Raw genomic sequence first — 7,585 nt, forward strand, 5'->3', positions numbered from 1 at the left:
ACCAGCAGGTCTATTGAATGCACAGTATTTGGTATCATGTAGGAGGGCTTCAGGGCAAGTCTGTCCTCCTTTTGTGAAAAGCCAGAGCTCAGTTTCCCAGAAAACTTTTGTGCCCTGTTCTGCAGGGGGTAGGAATATCTAATGTTTACTGGAAGAAATAAATCTGAACATAAAATTCACCAAAGAGGTGTTAATGTTTCCACAAAGTTGTAGAGCTGCTCTCCAGGGCATGCATGGTGCAACAAGAATTGCAAAGATGGTGCAGAATATGGACTTTTGTATTTTTTGGTCTGACCTGGGTAAAAAAAATGAATCAGTAGTACTAATTGTCTCAGTAGGAATTCTGCATCCAGAAACTTGCTTGTAAAGGTGCCCAAGAGCCAGTGGTGATCTAATTAAAGAAGACTGGTACATCTTTATGAGGAAATCTCTCTCCTTTGCTATTCATTTGTATTCCTTCTGGCTCCTTTCTCCAGTGTTTTGGTCAAGTCTGTTCCAGAGCCCTTTTCAGGCACCAGATACCAGATATTTTACAAACAAACAAACAAACAAACAAAAAAAAAAAAAAGAGAGAAAGGGGAAAAAAAAAGCACCTATAGTTCCAGTAGGAAGAGTGCCATGACTGGGATTGGGAAAAAAGGCACACCATGGGGTGAAATTCTATGTCTGCTGTGGAGCAGTACATCAGCCCTGCTGATGGGCAATTGTGGCAGCTTGGATGTCCATAGCTCTGGACTGATTCTGCATCAGCTGGGATGTGCTGGAGGAGTCTCAGACACTCTTCCATTTGATGTTTCTTTAAAAGGACAACGAGGTGCCATTCAAACACAGGAAAACATTCCAAACAGCCCTCTCAGAAGGCAGAATATTTACTGTTTCAAGGTGGTTATCTTTCTTCTTGTTTTTGATACCCAGCTGATGATTGCTGTGTCCTTAGTCAAGCAGACAAGAGAGACCTGTTGGTACCAGCTCCTGTTACCGGTTATCCTGTGCTCACTGACACTTCTGGGGCATGTTTAGAGATATCAGGAGTAACATACCCACGTTAGCTCAGCACCTGCCCATCACATCATCACACACACTTAACTAATTATGTTTTTGACCTGCCATTGTAAAGAGCCAGAAGTTCAATTTAGTCTTCTTAAGAGACTGTTCTAATATCCCAGAAGAAGAATCAGATGAAAACACAGTATATAGCATATCCTTAGAAGTTCTGTATGTAAGGATCTACCTTAATGAGGACTGTCCTAGCTTTTATTTTTGGAGCTATGTGACCATTGTTATATGGTAACTCAGGAAAGACTTTTCAACCAAAAAAAGCCTTCAATAACTAGGATTCCAGCAGCATGATCTTCTGCAGATTTAGACAGATTTACCATCTCCCACTGTATCTGCAGCTCGGTGCTGCTGGAAACCAGTTTGCTGAAGCCCTTGAATGCAGACACAAGACTCCAGCTGGAGTGGGTGCTCTTTGAAATGTTGGTTTGAGCATCACGCAGTAGCTGATACTTACTTAGTTACTAGGGTGGCTCCAAAAGGCCACTGCTGTTGACTCCAGGGAACCCCAAGCCAGGCCCTTAGGTAGCCAAGTACATTTGATCCCAAACACCAGTCCTGACCATCAGTGAAAAACTACTTCCATCTGACAGAGCAAAAACGGAGACAGAGTGAAGCCAGTGGCTCGCACCACTGGATGTGGGACTGGGTGTGCTGTGTCCTGCTCTCCTGTCCACACCCTGGATTAAATTTTAAGCCTGAAAACCCTACTTTCCCTACAAACCATTCATCAAGAGACACAGAACTGAAAAACAACCATATGCTCAAAGATCCTCTAGAGCTGCCGTCTGGCCAAAACCAACACTTGTGATCTGCATAATGGTGTATTACTGTATATCAGACTGTCAGGAAAACACATATAATGTAAACAGCCTGTTTCACCAAGTTCAGCAGCAGTTATCAGTTGTGCTGATGGAGCCATTAGAAACAGAGGCTTCCTGCAGTTTGTTACAGACATTCCTGTGCAGGTCAGTTATTACTGTGGCACCTCAAGGCAAATGTTTTGCAAGAACCTGGAACTCTTGTCTCCCAGCAGAGTCTCTATGTGACCCCCTGGGAGTTTTTCTGGCAAACAACTGATATTTCCAGTGTGCTGGGAGATGACAGTGTTTTTGAGTCTGTTGCCAAAGCTATATGGTTGATTTTGTAAGAACTAAGGAACAACAGGGATGTTTTGTAGGAATCCAGAAGCTATTACTAAAGAAGACACAGCTGATTACTAAATGTCTTCATTTCATGCAAGATTAGCCTGTACAGAGCTGTAGTAAATTTAGCACTTGTCCCATGCCTATCCTTATGTGGTTATTGCTCCTATAAATCATTTTGTCTAGCTGAAAGATCCTTTGCCTTGGTAGGATTTGTGCTTCTTGTTGTCTCACAGATAAGGAACAAGCAGGGCAGAAAGCAGGGAACTTTCACCATTTTCACTTCCCACATTAAAATCCCTAATTCTGGACAGAACGCTTGTCTGCTGGTGGCACAGGAGAAGCGACTTGCTTGAGTTTGTACAGGTGGGAGGGTACATGATTCCGGCTTTCAAGAGCTGTCAGGGTCTGTGCAGAGCATGACTGTGACAGGCTGTAATTTGCTGCATGTAGGTGACGTTTTCTACTTGTCTGTCCTGTCAAACAAAGCTTTTGACCACAATGCCTTCCATCCTGGGCTGTGTTGGAAACCTGTGGTTAGGCTGCTGTTTTGTGTTGTCAAGAAGCTGTATCAGTGCCTCCCTGTGCGACCTCCAGAACCTACCTAAGATCCTGAGCTGGGACATCAGTGTGATGCCCAGTGATACCTCTGGCTGGCTTGGGAAGTCCCAGCCTGCCTGCAGTGGCCTGTAGTGCTCAGTCAGCTTTCAGGACAGCTGGGTTTTGTTGAGTTTTGTTCAACAAAAAACAAGTTGGGAGGTGAACATGAGCAAAAACTAGATGGCAAAGACTAAGGCTGGAAGAGAGAGGTTAATTTCTTCAGCAGCATTAAGAATTTTATCAGGTACTGTTTTGCAACTAGGATATCCCAAAGAAAAGCACACTCAGTAAAGATAGGTTTCTGTGAAAGACAGATGAAAAGCAAAGCTTTCTTACATTGCTACAATAAAATGCTCTTTGGAAACTCAGTGTGTCAACCAATGTATCTCCCAAAGCCATTACATTTTCCTGATTAAAGCTTCAAAAGTGAGGAAAATCTTACATACAACAGTGGGTAGACTTCAAACAAACCTTTCTGCCTCTTAAATAGACTTCACAGACCACCACAGTGTTCGTGTCCAGGCCCAGGAGAATATTTGGTATGCAGAAGAGGTATGGGTGTCAGATCTGTTTGATAAAGAAATTACAACAGAGATTTGCTCCTTACATGTGTGAGCAGGGCACCCTGATTATACATGCTTTGCAGCATAGCTCTGTATCTTTTCCTTTGCACCACTTGGAGCAACAAAAGGAGTTACAGTCTCTCACTTTCCCAGAGTCAGCCCCAGCAGTTCCTCGAGGAGTTGCAGAACTAGGCACAGTACTGATCTAGACCTGCAGTAGGTGAGAAATTGGGACAGAACAGTGATTTTCCATGAAACAACCCCACCACAGGCTGACAGCATATTAGAAAGTGCCAGTGTCTGACACATTGCACAGTCTTTTGGTCTGTCCTTATCTCCCTCCACTCATAGAGAGCCCACTCATTTGCCTCTGACTTCTGGGACTAGTCACTACCTGTTCCCATTTTCTAATGGCTTTTTAGGAACAGCTTTGGAAAGTGAAGAAAAAAATTAATATTTGAGAAACTGCCATACACCTGTGGCTCACAAATCCTGGAGGCTGGACAGCCTCAGTCAGATCCCAGGTTTCAGAGAGGCAAGAGGCTGCTTCTGCTACAGCATAAATACAGCTCAGCTCTCTATAACTTGCTAAAATGGAACCCCACTGATGTTTCCTCCCTTGACTTTCACAGCCAATTAGAAAAAAATTCCCAGATCTTTTTTCTTCCTGTTGAAATTCATGTATTTTAATACCGAAGTCCATGTAGCAGCAGGAATTAAACCAGCACAGAAACATTAGGTTATTTTCTGGTCAGCAGAGTTACCAGTGTGAAGAGCAAAACACCAGCTTTTCAGTGCTGGGTTTGTAGCTGTGCTTTGTCTCTGAATTGACAGGAGAAGAATTGCATTTGTTTCAACTGGAAAATGAGAAACACAACAATTGCATGAAGTACTCTTAGAAACAAGAATGACCAGTGAAAGAATATATGGTGTACATCATATTTTCATAACTGTGCCATTTTGTAATGTATGTAACCCTCAAAAAGCAATTTTTTGAGAACAGGGGGATGAGACTTTCTCATCTAAGTGGGAGCTGAGCTCAGTCTGAAGCCTGAACACTGCTGCAGAGATAATGCTCCAGGACGAAGGAAAGCGTGCAAGGTGTGTGTGCTTAAATCCCATGCATGCTCACTATCAGTTTGCCAGCTCAGGGCTCACAGCTTGAGTGCTGAGGGGAATTTGATGGTAGGAAACAGCTTTACAGAAGGTTGCTTCTCAGACAAGCATTGCAAAAACTTTGTGACAAGTTGTTTCCCTCTCTCCCCTCTGCTCAGTTCCCTGTTTTCTATCCTCTGCAAAATTTTCTCCTCCTACTGAGAAAGGACACTAATGGAAAAATCTGAATATGCAGAATGGGGATGGAAAAAATGGCATCTTCTCAGTCTGTATTGTGAAACTTGGAAAGTCACAAGATGCCTGTTCTCCCTGGTGCGGGGAATTTTGGCAGGGCACGGCAGGAATGATTCCACGCACTCTGCACGCCTCCGGATGCACCTTCACGAAGCTCTGCTGGCAAAGCACAGAGAGCCACCCCATTGCTGCAAGAAACAGAGCAGATCACAGCACAGCAGGACAGCGAAGAGGTAGACAGGGAGATGATGGGCCAACTGCTCTGTGCACTGCTTCTGTGCATAACTGAGATGAGCATGACAGAGTCCTAACTGGGTCCCAGGAATCCTTATCACACAGCAGCCTTGATTTCGCATTCCATATTTACCATGTTGAGCTCATGTCATGTCTCCACACACAGCTACATAAGGATTGCAGCACGAGGAGCAGAGAGGCCAAAAAAGTTTGCTCCCAATCCCAGAGACAAACCTTTCACAAGACACACTTTCTGAGTTCCTCCTGGAAGAGGCCAGTGCAAAACAGATAATTTGGAGAGGTGCCGGGCATTACGCAACCCAGGATTCCACCCTGCATATCTGTGGTTATCTGTACACAAGGCATCTTTTCTGGGTCTGGAGCAGGGGAATTGTGTGCTGTTTGCATGTTGTGACCCTGTCAATAAACCTGACCTCACACACAGGCTTGGCTACATATTAGAAACCCATCAGATTTCACGTGGCTTCAGCTTCTGTTGTGAGCAGTTTTCTCAACTCTCAGCCCAGGGCCACTGTGGTCTGAGGCAGGACGGGCGCAGAACTGAGTCAGTGTGAAAGCAAACATGTCCCAGGCACTTTGCCCCAGCGTGTGGGGGCCCTGCTGGTGGAGTGGGAGGAAAAACCCATCTGTGGGCTTGCTGAAGGGAAATTAAAGAGTTGGGGACTGGGCTTGGGGAGGAAGTTGTTTGGCCAAGAAGCTGATTTGATTTTGTGGCGGAATCAAAAATCAGCAGGCCAGGGTCAAGGCCTGTCCCGTCTCGACTGAATCATGGAGAGATTCCCCAGAGCTTGCTCAAGCTTGGAGGTGATGCGGCTGTTTTCTCGCAAAGCCGATCCAGGCAGGAGCTCTACAGGAACCATGCTTCTCCACTGCAGCAGTGAATCATTCTGGCTCTAGCTTGGAAAGCCAGAACACCTTCTGCATGTCAGTACACTTCTTTTAATTAATATTGGGGTCATCACCCCAATATGTACAACAAGCAATAAATGTGCCAATAGAGAACATCACTCAGACCCAGCAATTTCTTCTTGTGTTTTGTATATTAAAATTTTTTTAAACTTGAAAGGGTTTTTAAATGAAATGTGAAGCAATAACTTACACCTGACAGGTTTTACCATCAGCGAGTCAAAGGAGATGTTTTCTTAAAAGTATAATGTTTCAAGAAAATATGATAAATTGATAGACTGAACAGTTCAGATACAAGTGTCTGGGAAAAAGTAAAAAGGTTTCTTTTCATTAAGCACAGAAGCACAAACACTTTTGGCGAGTCCCTTCTCTCCCTCCTGGCTTACCAGCTCTCTTTGGAAGGGCCCTGCTCTTTCGGAAATACACAGTTGAGAGATAATCACATCCAGATTTAGAAAATAACATTTTGCACATAATTCATACTGGCTACCTAGAAAGATTATTGGTTGAGTGTGTAGCTATAAATTTGGCAGAATAAATGGCAAACTGTGGTTGGCATATGGACGCAAAGCAGGATGCAAACTGCAGCTATATATTAACTGTAGGAAAGCCTAAGAAAGTGAGTTAATCAGCAGGATCTGAAGCGAACAATAAGAAAGGGCAGCTGACAGGGCAACTAACTGTTGAGGAGCATATGCAGCATCAGAGCTCTTTGCATTAGGAGGAACATTACCAGTCAATAAATAACAAGCCAGCACTGCTATTTTGCTCACTGAGTCTTGTTTATCACAAAGAAGTCAAATGACTTCTCCTCACCCATGGAAAATGTGAACACAGAGGATGACAGGCAATTTTGGGAAGCAACATCTGTTCTGTATGGAGAAACTTGATCAGCTATACCCAAAATAACTGATGTTGAAACACAGACTAGATCTCATCCCAGCAATTGATCAGGCAAAAGTAAGAAGCTCGACTGCTGGTTGGTGCTGAGTTGGTCTCACCTCAGGCAGCAGGGCAGCGACAGGGCAGAGACACATGGGCTGAGCCAGGCTGGGGAAGACAGATCTCAGGAGGCAGGTTATCAGCAGATAACTCTGTGCTCTCTGCAGGGCTGAAAAGCATTTTTTATGGCACCCAGTCCCTGAAGGAAGTGCTATAGGAACTCTGACACCCGTACCTTCATTGGCACTGATGCAGTCGCATCCCACAGGAGTTTGCCACATCCCTGACACATCCTACTTCTGCTCTATCCTAAAAGTGCAGGCAGGGGCATATTACGCAGCTAAATTACCCAGGCTCCCTAAAAACCCCTCCTTAAAAAATCAACAGCAAAGGAGAGTGCTGGATCACAGCAAGTTCCAGTGAGATTATTCCTAGTCTTCTGTTTCAGGCTTAAGTAAAGACGGAAAGAAGAAGGCTTAATTTCAGCAAATATTCATGGTCATGGATGTCTCTGTTCCTCTCCTCCAGGCAAAGAAGCCAGGTTGACACACTGGACATTTGTATGTGTACCTTCAATCTCCCACGTCAGCAGATTCACTCATCCTACCCAGTTTCTAAGTAGCTGCTCTCCTGAGAGAGAGAGAGCAGTGTAACACACTGCAGTCCCACTGGACACAGATTTTTACAAGAGGAAAGGCAGGATCAAGTCTCAGAGCAAGGGCGATGGAAGGTGGGCTGTCCAGGGAATATTACCCATGACTCTCTTTT

The sequence above is a fragment of the Corvus moneduloides genome, chromosome 5 (assembly GCF_009650955.1).
Source record: "Corvus moneduloides isolate bCorMon1 chromosome 5, bCorMon1.pri, whole genome shotgun sequence".
Taxonomy (NCBI): Eukaryota; Metazoa; Chordata; class Aves; order Passeriformes; family Corvidae; genus Corvus; species Corvus moneduloides.